The sequence below is a fragment of the Narcine bancroftii genome, chromosome 13 (genome assembly GCF_036971445.1).
Source record: "Narcine bancroftii isolate sNarBan1 chromosome 13, sNarBan1.hap1, whole genome shotgun sequence".
Taxonomy (NCBI): Eukaryota; Metazoa; Chordata; class Chondrichthyes; order Torpediniformes; family Narcinidae; genus Narcine; species Narcine bancroftii.
The window spans coordinates 66,783,969-66,810,082 of record NC_091481.1 but is presented as its reverse complement, the minus strand read 5'-3'; the positions used below and the strand labels follow the sequence as shown (position 1 = coordinate 66,810,082).

Below are 26,114 nucleotides of genomic sequence, written 5' to 3'. Positions count from 1 at the left end.
TCTTCAGCAGGATGGTGCAAGGGAGGGGAGAAGGACAAAGCAAATCCTGACGGGGCAGCGTCTGTGTTCCTGAGGAGGGAGACAGCCTTTTTGTGGCAAAAGAACATCAAAATCCAGAGAACATTGCAGCACAGAAACCAGCCCTTTGGCCCTTCTAGTCTGTGCCAAACTGTTATTCTGCCTCGTCACACTGGCCTGCACCCGGACCATAAGCCCGTCACACCCCTCTCCCATCCATGTACCTGTCTAAATTCTTCTTAAATGTTAAAATTAAGCCCGTATTTACCTCTTCAGATGGCAGCTCATTCCACACTCCCAATGCTCTATGAAGAAGTTCCCCCTAAACCCTTCCCATTTCACCTTAACTTAAACAGTATTGCAAAAACTACAAATGCAAACACACTGTGTATATACCATATATACATATTGTATATGGTAATATATGGTAACCTATGACCATGTCCTCCTTTGGTACAGCCACCCTTGTTCTGAGACCCCAAATCATTATGCACCTTGGAGGAGAGTGCAACTAGAGGAGGGGGAGCATGGAAGGGAGTGAGTCCTTCCAGTAGTAAGCCCTGAAACGCAGGAATGAAAGGATTAGCATATGAGGAACGTTTGTCGGCTCTTGGACTGCACTTGAAGGATGAAAGGGGTCCTCATGGAGGCATTTCAAATGCTGAAAGGCCTGGACAGAGTAGCTAGGGAGTGGGGCTGAATGGGAGGTTGGATGAGCTCATGATTAGAATGGCAGAGGAGACTTGATGGGCTGTACATATATAATAATAAATATCGTTAAATCATAGTAGAGTCTTGAATTGTTAGTGTGAGCAGTTCCTTTGGTCGTTCCGCATTCTCACTGCCCATGGGAAGAAGCTGTTCCTCAGCCTGGTGGTGCTGGCTCTGATCCTCCTGGATCTCTTCCCCGACGGGAGCATCTGAAAGATGCTGTGTGCGGGGTGGAAGGGGTCCTTAACAATTCTGCGAGCCCTTTTCAGACAACAATCCCAGTGGACCACGTCGATGGGAGGTGCGGGAAGGGAGACCCCCAGTGATCCTCTCTGCCACTCCACTCAATCCACACAAAGCAAGGACAGTACAAGAGACCTGTTGGTGGAAGAATGAGTTTTATGAATATGCTTAATAAAGAGTTAATCTATTAGGTAAGGCTTTCAGTTACTGTTACTTGTGCATACGTGGGGATATAATTGCTTCTTAATATGGGAATATAATTGGTTTTTAACATCTGTGCCAAAGTGAGATAGTATTACCCACAAGAATATCAATATGTCTTGGGATAGGAACACTCTGACCTTCCCAGATAATTCTAGACATTACAAGACAACATGTAATGGTAAACACAAAATGAAGGTGTGTGAAGGTTGTGAGGGTCCCATGCAGACCCCTGCCCAAATTATGTACGGCGAACTCTCTGATGCTTTGAGTGTTGGGCTCAGTGCAGAGAGCGAGTCTCTGAACTCTTTCTTGAATCCCCCTCGCTCCCGCTAGCATAACAAAGGGTTAATAAAGAAGCTGTTGACTTAGTTCTGTGGTGTTTTTGGGTGTCTGTTTTCTTGCAGCGCGGGCTGACTTTAACATGTTGGTTCACACTGTTGAGACTTCACCCCAACGGGAGGAGATGTCCTGGGTGTGAAGGATACCTGCTAGGGGAAGTTTAAGTGGCTAATCTGCATGTGTATTGGATATGGGTAGGAAACTGGAGTCCCAGAGGGAGCTCGTGCGCTCTCGTGAAGAACATGCTGACTCCACAGAGACAGCACCGGATGTCAGACTCTACCTGCTGCACCTCTCTGCCACATTTTGTTCTGATGCACATCAATTTCTTTTGAAACATTGTCCATTTACGCCCATTAAGGTCCCATGGATAACAAATCAAATGAGAGAGAAATGGAAAACGGTCAATAAATGGGTCCACTCACCCAGGATATCTCCAAAGCACATCAGCAGCTCCAATAAGTTTTGGTGTGCTGATACTATGCTCCTAATTATGCATGTAGCAAGGGTCTACCAAGAACAGAAACAGTGATAGAAAGCGCGCAGAGCAGATCTGGGAGGATAAAAGCACACAGAAATGTTGGAGAAACTCAGCCGGTCTCTCAGTGTCCATAGAATGTAAAAATGTATCACCAACGTTTTGGGGCTGAGCCCTTCTTCAAGGTATAAGCTCTGAAGAACGGCTTATACCTTCAAGAAGGGCTCAGGCCCAAAATGTCGGTAATATATCTTTCCCTCTGATGGACACTGCAGGACCAGGGTTCGAATCCTGCGCTGTCTGTAAGGAGTTTGCACACTCTCCCCATGTCTGCAGGTTTCCTCTGGGGGCTCTGGTTTCCTCCTACCCTTCAAAATGTATCGGTGGTTTGTCGGTCAATTGGGCAGCATGGGCTCGTGGGCCGGAAGGGCCTGTGACCGTGTTGTACTTCTCCATTTAAGTAGGTACAACACGGTCACAGGCCCTTCTGGCCCACGAGCCTGTGCTGCCAAAATGCCCCTATTATCCTACAACTCCCATGTACATTTTGAACAGCGGCAAGAAACCAGAGCACCTGGAGGAAACCTACACAGGAACTAGGAGAGCGTAGAAACTCCTTACAGACAGCACGGGATTCGAACCCAGGTCATTGGCCCTGCAACAGCATTGTGTTAACTGCTACTCTGTTATCATTCAACAGTATTGATAATCTGGGGGAATCAATGTAATATCCAAAGGATCATATTAAGCTAACATTCCAATAATTTTATTAATTGATACCTACATTTCTACGAAACAACCTTAATGAATCTTTTAATCAGCAGGTTTCATGTAGTCATTTGCTATTCTGAGCATCATACTGACGTTATAATGTGCTCGTTATCAGTGAAGTGGGATTTTTTTTAGAGATGATAGAAATGTACAAGGAGACCACTTCAAGTTCAAGTAGCTTTTGTTGTTCCTTCAATTTGCGGGTGGCCTCAGTCCGGCAGTGCGTGAGACCATGGACAGGCATGAGAGCAAGGGAATGGGGCGGGGAATTGAAATGGGTGGCCACTGGTCGATTCGCGCTATTGCGGCGGACAGAGCCGAGGTGCTCAACGAAGCGACCTCTCAGTCTGCGGCCCAGTCTCTCCGGGGCAGAGGAGACCACAATGGTAACATGTCTCCTCACAGCATTCAGACCCATTAAGAAAGCTCAAGTCAACAAGCAAAGGAAAACCTCAACGGGCCTGAACTTCTCCCTGCCTTTTATCCTCTGCATATAGAATCGAGATTCCTTTCTAAACTGCGTCCGTAATCGCATCGAAACGGATGTGTGTGCAGGGGAGTGACTGGCTGCAGGGGTGGTGTTTAAATGGGCGAATGTTTACTCTATTCAATGGGCAAGTATTTTCACAACGACTGAAGACAAGGCCACAGCTGTAATTAATTGTTCCGCTAATTTTTGTTTGTGTCTTGTACTGTTTTATACTTGATTGAATTCCAGGGTGTTGATGTGACTCACAAGTGCTTGGAAGATTACTGCATGCAGCTCTGTCATTAATTATTGTGCTTTATTAGTTGCTGGCTCTGAAAGATGAACTAATTGAACCCAAAGTAGGGAAGCATGCAGAAATGCTGGAGGAACTCAGCTGGTCTCTCAGCGTCCAGAGGAAGTAAAGATATATCACATATGTTTTGGGCCTGGGCCCTTCTTTAAGGAATAAGCAAAGACCAGGAAGGCATCAGAATTAAGCCTGTAGGAGGAGTCCAGACCAACAAAAGGTGTAAGTTGGATGATATATCTGTCCGTGGTTGCGAGCACTGTTCCCTCTAAGGCGAGAGCACGTCCAAACATTTACAAGCAGTGCACAAAAAAAATTCAGGTGCGCACAAAATGTTAGCCACCAAGTTCAAAGTATAGAATAAAATCTTAACGAAATACTTCGTAGAATGCAATCATACGTGTATTACATTAAAACTTGCCAATACAGTTTTATTAGCCATGAGAGATCAGCTGGCCCAAAATTATCTTGAAGCAATTTCAAGTTTACATTTGCACAAGCATTCAGTGTGCACAGATTTTTGTCACAGGAAAAAAATTTGCACAGCATAAGATTTGTGCACACTGACTTACTAAAATGAGAGGAGATATTGGTCTCGAACACTGCCAGACAGAGCACCCGCAAACTAGAGCATCTGGTCCTCTCTGCGCACCCTCTGCTCTTTGGTCTTAATTCTGACGCCTTCCTGGTCTTTGCTTACTCCTTGAAGAAGAGCTCAGGCACAAAATGTCGGTGATATTTTCTTTCTTTTCTTTTTCTTTGGCTTGGCTTCGCGGACGAAGATATATGGAGGGGGTAAAAGTCCACGTCAGCTGCAGGCTCGATTGTGGCTGACAAGTCCGATGCGGGACAGGCAGACACGGTTGCAGGGGAAAATTGGTTGGTTGGGGTTGGGTGTTGGGTTTTTCCTCCTTTGTCTTTTGTCAGTGAGGTGGGCTCTGCGGTCTTCTTCAAAGGAGGTTGCTGCCCGCCGAACTGTGAGGCGCCAAGATGCACGGTTTGAGGCGATATCAGCCCACTGGCGGTGGTCAATGTGGCAGGCACCAAGAGATTTCTTTAGGCAGTCCTTGTACCTCTTCTTTGGTGCACCTCTGTCATGGTGGCCAGTGGAGAGCTCGCCATATAACACGATCTTGGGAAGGCGATGGTCCTCCATTCTGGAGATGTGACCCACCCAGCGCAGCTGGATCTTCAGCAGCGTGGACTCGATGCTGTCGGCCTCTGCCATCTCGAGTACTTCGATGTTAGGGATGAAGTCGCTCCAATGAATTTTGAGGATGGAGCAGAGACAACGCTGGTGGAAGCGTTCTAGGAGCCGTAGGTGATGCCAGTAGAGGACCCATGATTCGGAACCGAACAGGAGTGTGGGTATGACAACGGCTCTGTATATGCTAATCTTTGTGAGGTTTTTCAGTTGGTTGTTTTTCCAGACTCTTTTGTGTAGTCTTCCAAAGGCGCTATTTGCCTTGGCGAGTCTGTTGTCTATCTCGTTGTCGATCCTTGCATCCGATGAAATGGTACAGCCGAGATAGGTAAACTGGTTGACCGTTTTGAGTTTTGTGTGCCCGATGGAGATGTGGGGGGGCTGGTAGTCATGGTGGGGAGCTGGCTGATGGAGGACCTCCGTTTTCTTCAGGCTGACTTCCAGGCCAAACATTTTGGCAGTTTCCGCAAAACAGGACGTCAAGCGCCGAAGAGCTGGCTCTGAATGGGCAACTAAAGCGGCATCGTCTGCAAAGAGTAGTTCACGGACAAGTTTCTCTTGTCTCTTGGTGTGAGCTTGCAGGCGCCTCAGATTGAAGAGACTGCCATCCGTGCGGTACCGGATGTAAACAACGTCTTCATTGTTGGGGTCTTTCATGGCTTGTTTCAGCATCATGCTGAAGAAGATTGAAAAGAGGGTTGGTGCGAGAACACAGCCTTGCTTCACGCCATTGTTAATGGAGAAGAGTTCAGAGAGCTCATTGCTGTATCTGACCCAACCTTGTTGGTTTACGAGCAGTTGGATAATCATGTTGAGGAACTTTGGGGGGCATCCGATGTGCTCTAGCCTTGTATCTTATGGGTGCTGCGAGGCCGGCTGGGCTCCTCCAGCATTTTTACTACAATCACAGCATCTGCAGACTTCCGTGCCTCACTCCAAAGGAGGGAGAACACAAGAACCAGGTTTCAACCTAAAATTCACCACGGCCCTGATGTGGGACAGCTAGGGTAATTATCCACATCACAGCAGTGGAGAAACCACTGTAGTTTGGATTGGACTGTGGAAATTTGTTGCCAATGACCAAGGATTCTATTAAGAGAGAATTTCATTATCGACACCTATTAGAACATGTAGCTTGATACCTTGTTGTGCCAGGCACTGCTGTTAGTTAGTATTTGTAATCCTTCAATAAGGAATGCTTATTGGAAGCTCCATTTGTAGTACTTGTCCTGGGCAACAGCAAGATAATGGAGCCTCCTGACAATACAACAATGGTCCTCTCCACCTTCCAAATCCGGAACAATGCAGCTTAGCGGTTAGCGGAACGCTGTCTGTAAGGAGCTTGCACCTTCTCTGTGTCTGCGCGTGTTTTCACAGGGGCCCTGATTTCTTCCCACCATTCAAAAACCTACCAGAGGTTGTAGGTTAATTGGGTATAAGTTGGGTGGCACGGGCTCATAGGCCGAAAGAGCCTGTTACCGTGCTGTATGTCTAAAATTTAAAACTTAAAATGTGTTCTTTTCTCCTGCAGGTGAGGCAAGAAAGTAGTGCAAAAAAAATTTGTACTCAATCTACACATGTAAACAACTGGCTGTGCAATACAGAGAGGAAAAAATAAAGTGCAAAAGTAAGTCCTTAAATGAGTCCCTGATTGAGTTTGTCGTTGAGGAGTCTGATGGGGAGCAGCTGTTCCTGAATCTGGGGGTGTGAGTCTTGTGGCACCGATACCTCTTTCCTGATGGCAGCAGCGAGAACAGAGCTGGGTTGTGTGGATCCTTGATGATTGCTGCTGCTCTCCGATGGCAGCGTTCCCTGTAGATGTTCTTGATGGTGGGAAGGGCTTTGCCTGTGATGTCCTGGGCTGTGTCCACTACCTTTTGCCGGGGTTTACATTCAAGTTTATGATGCACACCCTGGGACTCTCCACAGCTTTTTCACCATCTACAAGGCAGTGGGCTGGATCACACTAAAATGCTCTCCATGTGAATGGATAAGTGTAACTCCAACAGCACTCGAGACACTCTTCACCATGCAGTACAAAGCTATCGCTGCATTGGTACTCCAAATGCCAAATCACTCTCTCCATCACCAGGGCACCATGGCTTCAGTGAATCCCGTCCATAAAATGGACACAGTTACTCACCCAGCCTCCTTCAACAACACATTTCACATTTGCAATCTCTATCAGAAAGAAGCTGAAGGGTACCGGGCAGTGAGTGGCTGGGAGCTTCCCTTCTGCTCCACGTGATCCTGACTTCATCATCACTGAGTCTAAATGCTGGGTCTGCCCCTCTGTCAGAATCCTGGGAGCATCTTAAGAGGGACTTAAATAATTTCTGGTGGCTACTCATTGGGGCCACTCTCTGGCAAAAGAATGCTCTGTTTAATTGTACTTTTCTTACAAACACTTTTGTTTTTTTATTCTTGCATTATCTGTTGGGTCACAAAATAGGTTGACTTGCCTGGAAAGCATGCAAATCAAAGTTTTTCACTGTTTCTCACTACCTAGTGACAATAAACAATTCATTTCAATTCAGGAGGTGTAAGGATGGTGAGGCATCTTCCCTTCCCTCTCTTTAACCTCACACACCTCAGGTTGAACTATGGATTTGTACAATTGTACAAGATCATGAGTGTTTTAGATCCACAAGGGGGACAGATCTCAGTTATTCATTATTTCATGCAATGTCCGACAGAGACCATCTGCAAATTGGAGGAGCGACACCTCATCTTCCGACTGGGTACCCTCCAAGTGGATGGCATTAACATCAACATCTCTGGCTTTTGTTAAACCCACTCCCCCTTTTACCTTTTCCTAGCTTTGTCTATCTGTGTGTCTCTCTCGCTCCCATTTTCCCTCTGTCTCCTTTCACAGAGCCAAAATCAATTCTCACCTTGTCATATCCTTTTGTTGGTCTGGTTTCCTCCCCCAGCCAGTCTTCAGTCTTTATTCTGATACCTTCCTGTTCTTTACTTATTCCTTGAAGAAGGGCTCGGGCCCGAAATGTCAGTCATATATCTTTACCTCCAATGGACGTTGTGTGAGACCGGCTGAGCTCCTCCAGCATTTCAGTGTGTTTTTACTATGATTACAGCCTGTCAAAGTTGCCATTCAGGGCTTCCAAAGGGGAATAGAGTGGGCACGAGTGAAAGTAACTGGCAGGATTGGAGGGACAGGAGGAATGATGGGTTGCTCCGCTATTGATGGGCCAAATGGCTTTCTTTCATTTCTCAAGATGTCCTCACTTGTCAGGAAGGCGCAATAGTGACTGCACTTGAGAAGACTGAAGCGGGCAAGGCCACTGGCCACCATCATGTCAACCTTCTACAGGATCTCTATCGAGAGCATCCTGGCCGATTGCATCACAATGTGGTATGGTTGCTGTCGAGATATGGATCGGAGGTCAATCCACAGGACCGTAAGAATGGCAGAGAGGATCACTGCTCTCCTCCCCCTCTCCCCCACCCCCCCCACCTCGCCATCATTGTGATCTACTGGGATCATTGTCTGAAGAGGGCCCGCTTAATCATTGAGGACCTCCTCCACCCTACACACAGCGTCTTTCAGCTGCTCCCTTTGGAGAAAAGATCCAGGAGGATCAGAGCCAGCACCACCAGGCTGAGGAACAGCTTCTTCTCACGGGCAGTGAGAACGCTGAACGAGCAAAGGAACTGCTCACACTGACCATCTCATATTTATGAAACAAAAGGTATTTATTTATTTATAGAGATGACTGCTTGTCCTGCATATGTAGTGTGTATCTGCATGTGAGTTATGTCTGGTTGTGTGTCTGCGGGTTTTGCACCGAGGAGCGGAGAACGCAGTTTCATCGAGTTGTACTTGTGCCATCAGATGACAGTGAACTTGACTTGATTAATCAGTGCATGATTCTCCATTTAGCTTCAAAAGTGAAAAATTGCAAGTGCAATAAATCTGAAAGGGGAAAGCGTTGCTGGAAATAACCAGCAGAAGTATCAGCGTCTGTACAGAGATGGGGGATATTTATCAGTGGCGAAGGTTTTCCAACAAAAGGGCAAGCCCTCTGTTCAGATATGCTGCACAATTTGTCTTTTGGAGTCGAATCTCTCCTGCGACTCCTTCTGATTATCTAAGTGTTTTTATCTTTTGACAGTCGGATTTTCTTGTAGCAGGAACGAGCTTCAGGTTTGCATCCATTATGGGAATAATTCTGAAAGCAATGCTCTATACCCGTGAGCAGCAATTAATGTGATCATGTAATCTCTGTTAAGAAGTTTACCGTACTTAAGTGTGGCTCTCGGAATAATCCTTGCATTACTGTTGATATGCCATTTTTGTTCAGGAAGTTGATGTGCTTTACAAAACAGGTTGCTGCCATCTGTAAGCTGCGAAGAGGACTGGAACATCTCCCAATAGAAAGAGGGGGGTGGTCGGCTCATCAGTTCTCTGCTGCCAGCAATCCGGAGTTCAGCTCTCCTCCCTTTTCTGCCCTTGGGAGGATGGTGCAGTCCAAAGGATGAGCTGCCTCCTCCCAGTCTCTCCCTCCACCCTCGAAGCAGATGTTACTCTGGATGCTATAGAACCTCCACCAGGCAAGATTTGCAGCACTGGTACCCCCAACTGGTGTCAGCCCAGCTCCTCGAGAGAAGCCAGCACCATCCTACCTGTAGCACCAGCTGCACTTGGGGAAGAATCTGTGGAAAGGCGAATTTCAAAACTCCACAAGGTAAGAGAGATGGGCCCTTTTGTATGATGTGGCTGCCTAGCAACCAAATTATTAACAGCAGTTTGTTGTTAAGCAAACAGCTTTTATTTTATTCTGGAGAAGGCAGCCAGGGATGCAATGCTTGTTGGTTTTTATCATGGATTTAAATTGGAAAGCTGTAGAATGTACAGTTGAATCGACCACACCCTCCAGTCAAGAGTCCTTTGTGGGAGTGTTGGCAAAATTATACGGTTGTTATTAACACTGTGATTTAACGCAACCCTCTCCTCATGATAATGATCTGCAGTCCCAGGGACGGAGACAAGCAGGTTAGGAAAGAGGTGCGGAGTGCAATTCTGTTCAGATTTGCGTCCTACCGCAGAGGCGGAGCTCTTGCATATAACCTGGGCATTGTTCAATTTACTCAAGCCAAATTGAATAGCATGGAGAGAGGTGTTGGATGGAGTCAGGTAAAGTGCTCTCTGCCTAAGGTTTACTGGGATAGGGCACCAACGGTTTTAATTTGTATAGCATGATACCCGAAGGCATTTGGGGATGGTGGTGTTGGTGTGGGCAGCGCTGTTGGCATGGAGATGCGCTGACGGGCATCGTACACTGTATTCATTCAATGCAGGATGTCACCAGTTCAGAAGAGCTTTTAATTTCACTTATATAGCTAATTTTAAAAAAAATTGAATCCCTCATTAAATAATTCAGTGTTTGCTAGATTGCAGAATCTGCTATCTGTGAACTTTGAGCACAGTACGAAGAATTGGAACAAGGCTCTGACAATATCTGTTGGGAGATAAGTGACAGAATTATCGGAGGCAGGTTGTTAATCTACCTCAGCTTGACTCCTCAACAGTCCTCGACCGCACTTCATGGAGAACATTGAGTTTTTGTGATTCTGTTTCCAGAGACCGGTTAACTCGTTCACTGCCAAAAGCTCTTGTGCACTTTGACTAAGTTCAAATAGTTCTGACGTCAGCTCAAAACTGAGGTATCTCAGCTGGAGCCCAACTTGGTGACCCGCCAAGGGTTCAGAAGTAATCAGTAAAACCACAAGGCTGGAGAAACTCAGCAGGTCAAACAGTGCACTTTACGAGGCAAAGATAAAGGTACAAACCCAGTGTTTCTGGCTTGAGCCCTTCATCAAGGTATCATGAGCCCTTGATTAAGAGCTCAAGTCCAAAACATTGGTTCTATATCTTCATCTTTGATATGTAAAGGAAACTGTTTGACCTGCTGAGTTTCTCCAGCCTTGTGCCTTTACTTCAACTACGGTGTCTGCTGAATTTCGTGTTTTACTTCAGAAGGAATCAGACAAGGTTGATCTCATTTGTTTTCCAGTGAATATCAGAGAAAATAGCACCAAATCACGTTGTGATGCATTTCATTGTGTAACTGCTGAGCTGGCACACACCTTGTCGACACACAAGGATGTGGCCAAGGTACTGAAAGAGCACGACGTAACATAACCCCCAAGACTGTTATCTTCAGAGGCCAGTTATCACAGTGTCTTAAGTCAACTACAATGCCATGGGAAAATGTCTTCTCTGAAGGAATTTTCATTGATCATCCATCGAAGAATGTTTTGCGTCCACACTCCTGAAGCTTAACTCTTCCTATTCACCAGAACTAAAATTCTGGGCAATTATTATTGTTCAAGGAGTCATTCTTGACAACCCTCAAGGGATGGCATGAATATCCTAAACCAGTAGTTCTCAACCGTTTTTTTTACATTCACGTACTACATAGGATGACATAAGGGCTCTGTGGTTAGTAAGGGATTATGTGAGGAGGCATGTGAGTGGGGGGGGGGGGGGGCAAGGTTTGAGAACCACTGTCCTAAACCTTGTGTTCAACTCCATCCGTAACCTCTACCAGATCAGTCTCTGTGATCCTGTAACTTTAGCCTCATTGTCATTGTTCTGCCATTGGCACCATATCGGCAACTAAATATTGTTCCTTCTCAAAATATATCTGCCTGTCTCTCCTCTAATTCTCCTTAATACCTCTGCCTTTGACCAAGCTGTTGGTCATCTAATCCAGTATCTCATATTGTGGCTGAGTGAATGCTTATTAAATAACATTGGTGCAGTGACTTTAGATATTGTACCAAGTTCCAGATATTAACATTGTACCTTATCCTCCTTCTTGTGGCTCTCCATCCCGTAGGATGATGATCGTTCCTTTGTCAGTTTGTGGGGTTTATACCCTTTCCTCAGAAAGGAACAGCATGTGCATGAATGGATTTTAGGTGAGTAGGGGGTTGCACAGGTCCAGACCCACCCTCTCGACATCCCTTCCCTGGATCCAGCAGCAAAGTGAGGTCCAAGATGGCTGGGGGAAGTTCTGTGGTAGTGAATGGCTGGACCAAGCTTTGATGTAAGAGATGCCCTTTCCACGCTTCGCGGCACATGTTTGCCAGATGGCCGTAGGCCCTACAAGAGGGTCCGCCCTTTGACAGCTCTTTTTCATCTGCCACCCTCCGCACCAGGCAAGCCTGGTGTGGGATCCTTATTCCAGGTGCAATTCCACCTAATTGCTCATCAACCGTTACAGTATTCTGTGTTGTAATTTGGGATAAAGTTGCCTTGTTTAAAGTGAGGCTTTATGACACAGATGTTCCAGAGGTACTGAACAGAACAGGGATACTCATTCCCAATTCAGATCAACACATCCCAGGAGATGGTTTCTTTAGATTAATCCAGGCAGAGGTCCCACGTCGATGAAATTCAAGTGAGAGGTGGAAGAAGGTTTGCAAAACGGAAATTCAGCCCTTTCAGGAGTACAAATCTGAAAATACTCGGAATCAGAGTCCGAATTTATTGTTGTGAAATGTGTTGTTTTTGCGGAAGTATTACCGTGCAATTATTGCTATAAATTACATTTAAATAAATTAGTGCGAAAAGAAGAGGAAGTGAGGCAGTGGCTGTGGTTCATTGACCACTCGGAAATCCGATGGCGGCGGGGAAGAAGCCGTCCTTGTGCAGCTGGGTTCTCTATTCCGTTTGATCAACAGATCTGCTGGCCACCAATACAGCCCATTGATTAAATACCAACGCTGTGCAGTTGCATAATAAACAGTTTTAATCCTCCTGGTCTGAATGAAGTGTCCCTTCATCATCAATGTAAAGATGTCTTGTCATTACCACCTCGCTGCTAGTGGGAGTTGCAGAGGACAATGATTGCTAACTTTCCTGCTTTTCAACCCTGACCGCACTGAGGGGGGGAAGTCCTGTAATGTGCTTTGGAACATTCTGGTGGTGTTCCTCCAGCTTCTACAGCCAGAAGGGTGATCGTCGGTCCAGACTACCTGCAACAGTTAGTGGACACAGCCTGGGACATCACAGACAAAACCCTCCCCACCATCAAGAAAATCTACAGGGAAAGTTGCCATCGGAGAGCTGCAGCGATTATCAAGGATCCACCCCACTCAGCACACGCTCTGTTCTCGCTGCTGCCATCAGGAAAGAGGTCTCGGTGACACAAGACTCGCACCCACCAGGTTCAGAAACAGCTGCTCCTCAACCACAAACTCAATCATTTAAAGACTTTTGCACTTTATTGATTTTATTTTCTCTCTGTATTGCACACAGTTTGTTTACATTTCTTTATTTGCTTACATGTGTACATTTGAGCACAATTTCTTTTGCACTGCTAATAAGTGGTAATTCTGCTGTGCCTGCAGGAAAATGAATCTCGGGGTTGTATGTGATGTCATACATACTCCGGGAGATCCAAAATGAGTGGTGGACTAGCCTCGCCAAACGAACACAGCTCAGCGCGGACATTGGCGACTTCAGGGGTTTCTACGAGGCTCTAAAGGCTGTGTACGGCCCCTCACCCCAAGTCCAAAGCCCGCTGCGCAGCTCAGACGGCAAAGTCCTCCTCAGCGACAAGATCTCCATCCTCAACCGATGGTCAGAACACTTCCAATCTCTTTTCAGTACCAACCGCTCAGTCCAAGATTCCGCCCTGCTCCAGCTCCCTCAACAGCCCCTAAGGCTAGAGCTGGATGAGGTTCCCACCCTGGATGAGACATATAAGGCAATCGAACAACTGAAAAGTGGCAAAGCAGCAGGTATGGATGGAATCCCCCCAGAAGTCTGGAAGGCTGGCGGCAAAACTCTGCATGCCAAACTGCATGAGTTTTTCAAGCTTTGTTGGGACCAAGGTAAACTGCCTCAGGATCTTCGTGATGCCACCATCATCACCCTGTACAAAAACAAAGGCGAGAAATCAGACTGCTCAAACTACAGGGGAATCACGTTGCTCTCCATTGCAGGCAAAATCTTCGCTAGGATTCTACTAAATAGAATAATACCTAGTGTCGCTGAGAATATTCTCCCAGAATCACAGTGCGGTTTTCGCGCTAACAGAGGAACCACTGACATGGTCTTTGCCCTCAGACAGCTCCAAGAAAAGTGTAGAGAACAAAACAAAGGACTCTACATCACCTTTGTTGACCTCACCAAAGCCTTCGACACCGTGAGCAGGAAAGGGCTTTGGCAAATACTAGAGCGCATCGGATGTCCCCCAAAGTTCCTCAACATGATTATCCAACTGCACGAAAACCAACAAGGTCGGGTCAGATACAGCAATGAGCTCTCTGAACCCTTCTCCATTAACAATGGCGTGAAGCAAGGCTGTGTTCTCGCACCAACCCTCTTTTCAATCTTCTTCAGCATGATGCTGAACCAAGCCATGAAAGACCCCAACAATGAAGACGCTGTTTACATCCGGTACCGCACGGATGGCAGTCTCTTCAATCTGAGGCGCCTGCAAGCTCACACCAAGACACAAGAGAAACTTGTCCGTGAACTACTCTTTGCAGATGATGCCGCTTTAGTTGCCCATTCAGAGCCAGCTCTTCAGCGCTTGACGTCCTGCTTTGCGGAAACTGCCAAAATGTTTGGCCTGGAAGTCAGCCTGAAGAAAACTGAGGTCCTCCATCAGCCAGCTCCCCACCATGACTACCAGCCCCCCCACATCTCCATCGGGCACACAAAACTCAAAACGGTCAACCAGTTTACCTATCTCGGCTGCACCATTTCATCAGATGCAAGGATCGACAATGAGATAGACAACAGACTCGCCAAGGCAAATAGCGCCTTTGGAAGACTACACAAAAGAGTCTGGAAAAACAACCAACTGAAAAACCTCACAAAGATAAGCGTATACAGAGCCGTTGTCATACCCACACTCCTGTTCGGCTCCGAATCATGGGTCCTCTACCGGCACCACCTACGGCTCCTAGAACGCTTCCACCAGCGTTGTCTCCGCTCCATCCTCAACATCCATTGGAGCGCTCACACCCCTAACGTCGAGGTACTCGAGATGGCAGAGGTCGACAGCATCGAGTCCACGCTGCTGAAGATCCAGCTGCGCTGGATGGGTCACGTCTCCAGAATGGAGGACCATCGCCTTCCCAAGATCGTATTATATGGCGAGCTCTCCACTGGCCACCGTGACAGAGGTGCACCAAAGAAAAGGTACAAGGACTGCCTAAAGAAATCTCTTGGTGCCTGCCACATTGACCACCGCCAGTGGGCTGATAACGCCTCAAACCGTGCATCTTGGCGCCTCACAGTTTGGCGGGCAGCAGCCTCCTTTGAAGAAGACCGCAGAGCCCACCTCACTGACAAAAGGCAAAGGAGGAAAAACCCAACACCCAACCCCAACCAACCAATTTTCCCTTGCAACCGCTGCAATCGTGTCTGCCTGTCCCGCATCGGACTGGTCAGCCACAAACGAGCCTGCAGCTGACGTGGACTTTTTACCCCCTCCATAAATCTTCGTCCGCGAAGCCAAGCCAAAGAAGACATATACTCTGAGAATAAATCTGAAATCCACCTGGGGTAAACTGGTTTGTCGATTGGCGTGTTGGGTCTTGTGATGATATTTTAGGTGATGGGAACGAGGAGTGGATGGTAACCTGTAAACTGGATAATCCATCGCCAGGTGCACAGCTTAGAGAGCAGGCTGTACACCCGAGCTTTGTTTAAAACCTGACTTTGAGAACATCACAGTGAAGAAAGGAAAATTGCTGGATGCTCTTGCAATCGTCAGATTAAAACAATCACTTTGACATCAGAAATATTGATGGAATCCTAACCAAAGCTATTGGTGTCTTTATCGATCAAACATTTAAAAGATTCATAAGACATTCTTTATTTGGAGAAGACACTAATCCATTTAAAGTAATTGGGTCAGCGTCTGCATTAGGAAACAGGATCAGTTAAACTGGAGGCTCTCCAAGTAAAAGGTGGTTGCAAATAAAATGCTCAAAGGATCAGTGTCTAGCACCTGTTATTTCCTGCTACAGGCTCTGAGGGTTCAAAATTTGAGCTAAGGCTGGAGGGAATGATTATGCCACTGCATCGGTGGGACATGTTTTCCTGCATGCGTTTTTCAGCACACGAAGAGAGGCAGGCCAAGTGGGGCCTGGAACAGATCTGGGGACAGGGTTGGGCTCAAAGGTACTGCGAGCCCTGTTCGGCCAATGTTCGGTTGGGTTGAGTCATGTCTGTGAAAAGACCAGCCTCTGTAGTTTGGCGTATCAGATGATCACAGCTAGGGTGTGTGGATGGGTTGGGGGATTGTTGAGGTTAGGTCTTCCGGGTTGTTGGGCAGAGAGTTTTAAATGGAGAGGTTAGATTAATGAGCAAGGGTCCAGTAGATGGAGGACAATACTGTTAAATGTGAGGTTATCCTCTTTGGAAAGAAAAATGGAAGATCAGGGTATTATTTAAATTGCAAGTGATTGCAACGTGCTGCCACGCAGAAGGACTTGGGAGAACCTCTTGTGCATGAATTGCAAAAGGTTGGTTTTCAGGTGAAGCAGGCGATCAGGAAGGCAAATGGAATGTTGGGCATTGCTGAAGGGATTGAATTTAGGAGCAGGGAGGTTATGCTGTAATTGTACGAGGTACTGGTGAAGTTGCATCTGGAGAACTGCGTGCGGTTCTGGTCTCCTCACTTGAGGTGGGATGTACTGGCTTTGGTGGAGATTCACAAGGTTGATTCCAGTGATGAGGGGGTCAGCCTGAGGTAAGATTGCGTCATCTGGGTCTGTACTCGCTTGAATTTAGAAGGATGAGAAGGGATCTTATATAATTATGAAAGGCAGAGATAAGATAGAGATAGGAAAGTTGTTCCCATTGGTTGGGTTGTGGTGGGGGGGGGGGAAACTAGAACTAGGGGGCATAGCTTCCAGATCCAGGATAGTAGATTTAGGACGGAGATGCATTTCCCAAAGGGTGGTGAATCTGTGGAATTCACCGCCCATTGAAGCAATGGAGGCGACCTCAGTGAATACATTTGGATAGAATTTTACATTGTTTGGGATATGGGGAAAAGCCAGGTAGGTGGAGATGAGCCAATCATCGGATCAGCCATCATCTCACTGAATGGTGGAGCAGGCTCGATGGGCCAAATGTCCGACTCCTGCTCCTATTTCTCATGAAATCGGAGGCTGGCATTGATGGGTTCAGGCTGTCAGCAATCTGGGAAGGTGGAAGAGATGACTAAAGCAATGCTGGTGAAGTGAGATCAGAATACAACTTGGTGCTACCCCATGAGAGACGTTATTGATAGCAATTCCTGAGAGCTGGGTGAACTACCTCCACCAGCAAACAGAGCTTTGTCGCTGGAATGTTGTCTCTCAGTAGGCACCAGAAGCAGGAATCATGAAAGGTACACAGGTCCAACTCACCCTGGATGTGCCCAGTTGAATTCCTGGACTCCGATGAATCAACCTGGAATATCTCTCCATGAAAGGTCTACCCACTTGTGCGAGGCAGAATTTCAAAGGTTCAAGGTTCCTTTTACTGTCATGTCTTTCTTCTTTGGCTTGGCTTCGCGGACGAAGATTTATGGAGGGGGTAAAAAGTCCACGTCAGCTGCAGGCTCGTTTGTGGCTGACAAGTCCGATGCGGGACAGGCAGACACGATTGCAGCGGTTGCAGGGGAAAATTGGTGGGTTGGGGTTGGGTGTTGGGTTTTTCCTCCTTTGCCTTTTGTCAGTGAGGTAGGCTCTGCGGTCTTCTTCAAAGGAGGTTGCTGCCCGCCAAACTGTGAGGCGCCAAGATGCACGGTTTGAGGCGATATCAGCCCACTGGCGGTGGTCAATGTGGCAGGCACCAAGAGATTTCTTTAGGCAGTCCTTGTACCTTTTCTTTGGTGCACCTCTGTCACGGTGGCCAGTGGAGAGCTCGCCATATAACACGATCTTGGGAAGGCGATGGTCCTCCATTCTGGAGACATGACCCATCCAGCGCAGCTGGATCTTCAGCAGTGTGGACTCGATGCTGTCGACCTCTGCCATCTCGAGTACTTCGACGTTAGGGATGTAAGCGCTCCAATGGATGTTGAGGATGGAGCGGAGACAACGCTGGTGGTAGCGTTCTAGGAGCCGTAGGTGGTGCCGGTAGAGGACCCATGATTCGGAGCCGAACAGGAGTGTGGGTATGACAACGGCTCTGTATACGCTTATCTTTGTGAGGTTTTTCAGTTGGTTGTTTTTCCAGACTCTTTTGTGTAGTCTTCCAAAGGCGCTATTTGCCTTGGCGAGTCTGTTGTCTATCTCATTGTCGATCCTTGCATCTGATGAACTGGTGCAGCCGAGATAGGTAAACTGGTTGACCGTTTTGAGTTTTGTGTGCCCGATGGAGATGTGGGGGGGCTGGTAATCATGGTGGGGAGCTGGCTGATGGAGGACCTCAGTTTTCTTTAGGCTGGCTTCCAGGCCAAACGTAATAATAGGGTAAAAGTCCAACAATCCAGATGCCAGAAATCTGGACCATCTGAGAATCCAGAAACTCTCCAACTTTTAAAACTTAGCGGGCTTTTGTCTGCGTGCTTGCATGCATAAGCGCCACAGATGCACAAGGGCAACAGGCAACCACTTTATTTTTCTTTGAAACTGCTCATTTTAATTAATAAAGCATGCTGTATTTGCTAATCAAATTTGACCTCTTCTTTATTCCTCCTTAAATTTGAATTTTAAAAAGTCCTCCCCAAGAATCCTGAAAATCCGAAGATCCAATCCCCAAGCAGTCCAGATTATCAGACTTCTACTGTACGTTAAAAATATACATGATGGACTAATGTTTGCCTGCCAGGTGCCTTTTGCAATAGAAGAGAGAATGCCCCTTCCAATCTTATCTTTTTAATTCATGAAGCATCTGGTTGGCACTTAGCTTTGATGTCAGTTTCTCTGAACTTTCCTCTGACATTGGAACTCAAGCAGTTAAGAAGGAAGAGCCTTTGAGGATGCTTGGCCAGTCAACATCGCTGCTGCTGTGTGCAGTCAAGTGAACATCAATGTGCTGAGCCTGCAGGCTGAGGAAGGGTTAAAAGCAGGCAGGGCTCAGCAAGTCGGGCAGCATCTGTGGAAATAGAAACAGAAATGTTTCAGGTCAATGACCTTGCTTCGGAACAGAAATTAAGTGTAGCGATGGAAGATTATGGAAACCAATTTGTGTGGATGAAGTGTACAGAGTCAAGCAAGATTCAGCATGGTTGACGTAGGGGTTCGTGTAATACCTTGACAGCGCCAGTGATCGGGACTGGGGTTTGACTCCTGCGCTGTCTGTGAGGAGTTTGTTCGTTCTCCCCGTGTCTGTGTGGGTTTCCCCCAGCGCTCCGGTTTCCTCCCACCGTTTGAAACTTACCGGGTTAATTGGGTGTGAATGGACTCAAGGGATGAAATGGCCTGTTACCGTGCTGTAGATTTTAAAAAATAACTACAGCCTGGTTGATGACAGAGACGGCAATCTAATTAATAGCTTCTCTATTCACTTTGCACTGTCTGCAATTACCCAAGCACCAATCCACATCGTTGCTTCTTAGTACATTTATCAGTAATTTCCTTTTAATTTTTAATATTCTTACAGCTGTGTAAATTATGTAAAAGGAACTCCAAATCATTTTAATGGCTATGCATTCTGCAAGTAAATGGAGCTGGATTCCCTTCAGTGGCTTGTGATTATGCTCATCAGATCTCTCTCTCTCTCTCTCTCTCTCTCTCTCTCTCTCTCTCTCTCTCTCTCTCTCTCTCTCTCTCTCTCTCTCTCTCTTCCACCTCCCCACCCCATCCCCCCTCAAATCCGCCCTGTAGGTCAGGAGACGTGAAAAAAGGATTTGTAAAGGATTTTCCTCTTCAGATGCTTAATTCTCGTTCAATTATGGATTATCACATTTGACCAGTTTGTATTTATTTTTGTTGCTTCTGTAAGGGAGAAAGTGCAGATAAAATGTTCATTGAGATCCCCTGGTTGTCGCGGGGAAATTATTCTGGCAGATTGCCTGCACTCAGCCCCAGCACTTATCTTATGGTCCCCTTTACACTGAAGGCCATTGCCCCTGCTGCCCTTTGGCCAACTATAGGCAAGGAGAGGACAGGGGAGCCCTCTACTCTGCCCTGGTCACTTGCCACTGGCAATGACCCTTGCCCCTTATTAACATCTCTCATGGTCAGAGGCACTTTAAATCAGCTTAAATTAAGTCAAATCAACTAAAATTGATTTTTTAGATCATTTAAAATAAAAAAAAGCATTCCACTGGTGAAACTCCTCTGCACTGCAGCCAGGCCATTAAAAACCCAAGGCTGGAGAAACTCAGCAGGTCAACAGTGTACTTTATACAGCAAAGATAAAGATACATAACAACATTTTGGACATGATCCCTTCATAAAGGTGTTGAAAAACGTCAGCAGGCACCTCCCTACATTTTGCTCCTACCTTGAAGAAGGGCTCAAGCCCGAAACGTTGGTTATGTCTCTCTATCTTTGCTGTATAAAGTACACCGTTTGACCTGCTGAGTTTCTCCAGCCTTGTGTTTTTACTTCAATCACTGTGTCTGCAGACCTTTGTGTTTCACTCTATGGCTAATATATCCTTTCTCAAGTGAGGAGACTGGAACTGCACGCATTACCTCAGGCATGGCCTCACCAGTGCCCTGTACAGTTGCAGAACCTCCCTTTACAACGAAGGCCAATGTTCCATTTGCCTTCATGATGATCTGTTGCACCTGCAAACCAACCTTTTGTGATTCATGGACAAGCCTTCCCAAGTCCTCCTGCACAACAGCATGCCGTGGCTTTTCACTCTGTAAATCGTCTGATCTATATTTCCTTCCATAGTAGATGACCTCACGTTTACCGACATTGTCCTCCATCTGCTTTCTCACGACTCCAGAGACCAAGGTTCAGTGGAGGCCTTGGGTTCTGTCTATGCTGAGTTTGCACATTCTCCCAGTGGATTTCCTCCAGGTGTTCCAGTTTTCTCCTGCCAAAGATACATGGGTCAATAGGTTTATGGGGGCCTGTAAGTGGCCACTTGCGCATTGTAGAGAAAATTGATGGGGGATATGGGGAATGAGCGGCAATGGGGCATAAAATGGGGTGGAATAAAAATGGACGGCATGGTTAGGGGAGAAGTTAGTGCAACGCCAGTGACCTGGGTTTGAATCCAGCGCTGTCCGTAAGGAGTTAGTACATTCTCCCCGTCTCTGCATAGGTTTCCTCTGGGTGCTCTGATTTCCTCATAACGGGATTGGAAGTTTATTGGGTATAATTGGGTCCCATGGTCTTATTGACCGAAAGGGCCTGTTACTGTGCCTTATGTCAAAATTTTAAAAATATTAAATATGGGATTGGTGTTAATGGGCTGGGAGGAACTTGGTGGGCTGAAAGGCCTGTTTCCATGCTACATCTCTCAATGAATTTCATAATTCAGCTTCTCTTCCTAATTATTTGCCAAACCCGGGCACTAACTTTTTCTGAATCGCATGTCAAAAAAAACCCTTGTATCCAGCACCTATGGGGGATAGGTAGATGCCGGATTAGTGAATTTTTCGGTTGCTTGAGATTGGATGTCGCAAGATTGGTGAACTAACAGTGAGTTTCACAAATTTTAAACTTCTATGTTTATTTATGTTCTGCAATTTTCTTTGCCAGTTTATTGAGGCTGCAGGTTGGTTGAATTATGGATAACAGGGGTTTAACTGAACCCAGATCCTCTTGACTCTCCAATCTCTGCAGTCTTTATTTAGAATGGTTTATTTTCTTGGCCAAAATAAATAAATTTGAATGTTCCTATATTTAAATTTAAATTAAAAAAAAAAATTAGACATTCAGCATGGTAACAGGCCATTTTGGCCCATGAGCCCGTCCTGTCCAATTAACCCCCTCCTCCCCCCGCCTTGTATGTTTTGAATGGTGGGAGCAAACTGGCGCTGTAACAGCATTGGGCTAACCACTGCACTAACCGTGCCTCCAGATCTTTATCTACTCAATTTATTTATCCATATCTTACTTGTATCGTATATATTGATGTGTGATATTTGTGGTATAATGGTAAACCTTCTCATGCTTGTTAAATCCTGTAGCAGCGGAAGAGACTTTGGATTTGCAGCAATTGTTTTCTCTTTGGTCTGCAAATGTTTCACTTCAGAGGCAATTAAACACGAGGCAGGGAGAATGGAAAATTAGGACATGGATGTTATAAAAGAGAATCTGGACGTCTTCCATAGAGCTCTGGAAAAGTGAGGGGAGAAACTTTGAGTGGATATTCCCACGCCAGAGGGTTGTGGTGGAGTTTGGGAGCTCAAGAATGGGGCGGGCGCAGGGTGGGGGGGAAAGCATTTTGTGGGCGGCGACCACAGGTAAGATCAGTTATTTGTTTGATCAGTTTGTTTACATTTCTTTATTTGTTTCCGAGTCAGTTTTTTTTTTGCACTGCCAATAAGTGGTGATTCTGCCAGGCCCACAGGAAAAAGGATCTCAGGGTTGTATGTGATGACATGTACGTGCCCTGACAAGAAATCTGAGATCTTGAATGTAATAAGCTCAAGAATCAGAATTTATTGTCATGAACACGTCACGAAATTCGTTGTTTTGCAGCAACGACACAGGGCAAACATTTCTATAAACCACATTTCAAAAATAATTAAAGAAAGTAGAAGAAAGTGAGGCAGGGTCTGGGGTTCATTGTCCATTCAGGAATCTGATGGCGGAGGGGAAGAAGCTGCTCTTGTGCTGCTGGGTGCTCGTCTTCAGGCTCCTGGACCTCCTTCCTAATGGTAGCGGTGAAGGGAGCATGGTTGGGCTCCTTGAGGATAGAGGCTGCTTTCTTAAGACACCACCTCTTGTAGATGTCCTCGATGGAGTGAAGACAGGTGCCCCTGATGGCAGGGGCTGAGTTAACATCTCTCTGGAACTTTTTTCCTATCCTGTGCATTGGCACCTCCATTACCAGGCAGCGATGCAACCAAACAGAATGCACAGTCAATGGCCTTGTGACCATCTTAAGAAAGTACCAATGGGTCATGTTAAGGTCTGTGAGGAGAGGTGGTGACATCTCAGGACTTGAGTGACTGAGGCAATAGGCAGGTTCATCACTCCATGGCCTCATGAACCATGTACCAAGGGAGAGTTGCTCTATTTCTCGCCATCTCCACGGTAGAGAAACTGTCAAAGGAAAAGATAAAGATCACATCAGAATGAAATCATTTCCCATCTCAAGCATATTGGCGTTGACTCATGTGCGATTGTCAGAGAAATCTGCTTCCTTTATTTAAAAATAAAGGAACATTTACCATTAGCTTCCAATGTCTAAATCACTGTGAGGACCAATTAACTCTTGGAAATGGGGCCCTCATAGAGGAAGGGCTCCCACTGATCAGAGTCTGTGGTGAGGGTGAGGTTGAAGGCCAGCCAAGTTCCATTGCTCTGCAGCCTCCAACCTCTCCCCACATTGTTGCCATGGTAATATCTGAGCAGCCAACATGTGGGCGTAATCAAAGCCTGTTATGATGCTCGCCCGCTGAGCATGAATCCACATCACTGTCAGATGAGCTTTGGCAAGCCCCAGCATTAAGTGTGAAAGCGCAGTTCCTTTGGGAATGCTCAAGGGCCATCAGGCTGCAATCATCAGACTGTTTCTGAACTCCATAGTTCTAGAACTCTGAACGCCAGCTCTGCACGGGCTTGATGTGTCATTGAGGATACAGCAGATGACTGCTCCCTGTGTGGATGTTTTGTTGGGGAGCAGGGCATTGACAGGAAAGTATTGAGTGGCAGATAGTGGGCAGGTTGCAGAGTGGTTCTGCAATGAGTAACAGAAACATCAATGAGAACATTGTTGTGTGTAGAACACTCCTAGCCGATCTGAGGGGATCATGTGCAACTTCTGTACTTTCTCCCCACCATCACGTTCATCAGTGACCAAATTATTTTCTTGTTGTTTCAGTGCTAACTCGATTAAAATGTTAGGATATTTGCTTGGCTTTGGGTCGTGAAAAGCTTCTTCCTGCTGCTGCAAAGGTATATGAGACTCGCTCGCCTCTCCTTCAACAGGCCTGGTCTTTCACTGGACTTTAGTTCCATAAGAAATAGGAGCAGGAGTCGGCCATCTGGCCCATCGAGCCTGCTCCGCCATTCAATGAGATCGTGGCTGATCTGATGATTGGCTCATCACCTATCTGCCTTTTCCCCATATCCCTTAATTCCACTACAATGTAAAATTCTATCCAACCTTGTCTTAAATATATTTACTGAGGTAATCTCCACTGCACAGATTCTCCACCCTCTGGGAAAAGCAGTTCCTCCTCATCTCCATCCTAAATCTACCACCCTGAATCTATATCCCCTTGTTCTGGTCTCCTCCAATGGAAACAACTTACCAAGCTCTAGCTTATCTATGGCTTTCATAATTTTATATGTTTCTTTAAGATCTCTTCTCATTCTTCTAAATTCCAGTGAGTACAGACCCAGGCACCTCAATCTCTCCTCATAGGCTAACCCTGTCAGCCCTGGAATCACCCTGGTGAACCTCTTCTGCGCCACCTCCAAAGCCAGTATATCCTTCCTAAATTCAGGAGACCAGAACTCCATGCAGTCTCACCAGTACCTCGTAGAGTCGCTGCAGAACCTCCCTGCTCCTAAATTCAATCCCTCCAGCAATGAAGGCCAACATTTCATTTGCCTTCTTGATAACCTGCTGCTGCACCTCCAAAACCAACCTTTTATGATTCATGCACAAGCCCTCCCAAGTCCTTCTGCACAGAACCATTTAAATAAAATATTCTGATCTTCCATTTTTCCTTCCAAAGTGGATAACCTCACATTTGCCAACATTGAACTCCATCTGCCAGATCCTTGCCCACTCACTTAACCTATCTATATCGGCTTCCATTGTCCAAAACCCAGGATCTATGCTGCCTTCACCTGGACTTGCCCCAGGTTCCCTTTCATCTGCCGCCCTGCCGTTGCCGACCTGAACTGGTGTTCAAGTCCAGGAGAAGTGCCCAAGATGCTGGAGGAACTCAGTGGGTCAGCAGCATCCATGGAAGGCAACAGACAGTTAACATTTCAGGCTGAAACCCTTCGCTGGGAAGTTTCTCCAAAATGTGAGTTTTTTTTTTCCAGTTTTATACCATCTCTCTTGTTTACCTCATTCAATCTAATTACAACCTAACCTGTTCTCTCTCTTAGTAACCTCCTCCAGGTATAATATCTTCTAGGACCTTTTGTGTCCTCTAATTTTAACCTTCCGAAGGCTATAAATCTCCTTAAACCCACTTGCCCTCATCTCAGGTCTTCATCTTTGACTGAGGTTGAGGTCATCCATTGTATTGTCTTATGCATCCAGGAGGACCAGGAATGACCACCTTCCATTACACATCAACAGATCTGTAGTAGAGTGTGTGGAGAACACCAACTTCCTTGAAGTCCACTTAACTAGTGACCTATCGTGGAAGCTCAACATCTCTCACTTGTCAGGAAGGCGCAACAGCGACTGCACTTCCTGAGAAGACTAGACATCTTTCGAGAGCATCCTGGCCGGCTGCACCACAGTGAGGTTCGGTTGCTGCAGAGAAATGGATCGGAGTCAATCCACAGGACCATAAAAGTGACAGAGAGGATCATTGGAGTCTCCCTTCCCCCTCCTCCCATCGACATGATCTGTTGGGATCATTGTCTGAAGAGGGCGCACAAAATCATTGAGGACCCCTTTTCACCCCGCACGCAGCATCTTTTAGCTGCTCCTGTTGGGTAAGAGGTATGAGAGGATCAGAGCCAGAACCACCAGGCTGAGGAACAGCTTCTTCCCACGGGGAGTGAGAATGCTGAACGACCAAAGGAACTGCTCTCACAAACCATCCGAGACTCTTATATTCTTGAAACAGCATATATTTATATGGGTGAAATACTTGTCTTGTATATGTATTGTTTGTTTGTATGTATGTGTGTTATGTCTGTGTGTTTTGTACCAAGGACTGGAGAACACTGTTTTGTCGGGTTGTACTTGTAGAAAGACAAAAAAGACAAAGGAGGAAAAACCCAACACCCAACCCCAACCAACCAATTTTCCCTTGCAACCCTGCAACCATGTCTGCCTGTCCCGCATTGGACTTGTCAGCTACAAACAAGCCTGCAGCTGACGTGGACATTACCCCTCCATTAATCTTCGTCCGCGAAGCCAAGCCAAAGAAAGACTTGTAGAATCAGAGGACAATAAACTTGACTTGATCCGTTCAGCACAACTGTGGAGAATACTGAAATACTTTCCTGTGTTAAAAGCCCATTTATGCACATTGTTATTTACTTATTGAAGATTGAGTACAAATGAGATTAAAGCTCCTTCCTTCCACACAGACAAAGATAATTGCTGCAA

General features: G+C 46.3%; 1 protein-coding gene across 5 annotated transcripts in view; it reads left to right on the top strand.

Annotated features, from left to right (window-relative positions):
• Nucleotides 1-26,114, top strand: part of LOC138748889 (synaptotagmin-1-like) — a 164,526-nt gene that overhangs the window by 41,464 nt on the left and 96,948 nt on the right. For 4 of the 5 annotated variants that reach the window (XM_069909762.1, XM_069909764.1, XM_069909760.1 and 1 more), the window contains 3 exons: nucleotides 6,276-6,371; nucleotides 7,981-8,454; nucleotides 9,092-9,450. The gene's annotated coding sequence lies outside the window, so the exon portion shown is untranslated. The remainder of the gene's footprint in view (nucleotides 1-6,275; nucleotides 6,372-7,980; nucleotides 8,455-9,091; nucleotides 9,451-26,114) is intronic. The other variant, XM_069909761.1, reaches the window with a different exon arrangement.